The sequence below is a fragment of the Anthonomus grandis genome, chromosome 4 (assembly GCF_022605725.1).
Source record: "Anthonomus grandis grandis chromosome 4, icAntGran1.3, whole genome shotgun sequence".
In the NCBI taxonomy this organism is placed as follows: Eukaryota; Metazoa; Arthropoda; class Insecta; order Coleoptera; family Curculionidae; genus Anthonomus; species Anthonomus grandis.
Window position 1 is genome coordinate 8,395,544 of NC_065549.1, and position 700 is coordinate 8,396,243.

The window sequence follows — 700 nt, forward strand, 5'->3', positions numbered from 1 at the left end:
TGTGTTGGTGTTTTAATTTTTCAACCATGTTAGGTCTATATATCAAAAAATATTGATGCTCTTATCAGGTGAAATCTGTAAATTATTACATTATTCTTAACCCTTAAAAAATTCCTAAATCCGCCACTGATCAACCGACTTTAAAGCTAAAAGTCACTAATTCCAAAAAAAAAATTGCAAATATACTAATGTATGTATTTAGGTCTACATAAATATCCTTATCATCTTAAGCAATTGATCTTATAATTGAATTATTCAAAGAAATGGGTATACAATAAATCAGTACCAATATGTATTTAAAAAGCGTGGGAACCATGACATTTCAATAGAAAAGACAAATAAGGCAGCCCCATTGGATAATAAAATTAATGGTTTTACTATGTATAACCCAACCTAACTGGTTTATGTCATCATTAGGGCTACTGTACTGATATAGATGCACCCTGGGATTTATTATTTTTTCAATTTCTGTGATCTATGGGCACTGTCTTTTTTAGACATATAAATCCCCCAAAATTGACTGCAGAGTGAAATTTTGAATATTTTGTTGGTCTGCTGATGTCGCCTAATTAAGCATTATTTTTTTCAAATGCTTGCTTATTCCATGCTAAAAAATATTGTTAACATAAAAATTATCTCGTATATAAATGAATGTTTAGACTTACAGGAAAACTCGGTTATAATTGCTCTAATAAATATT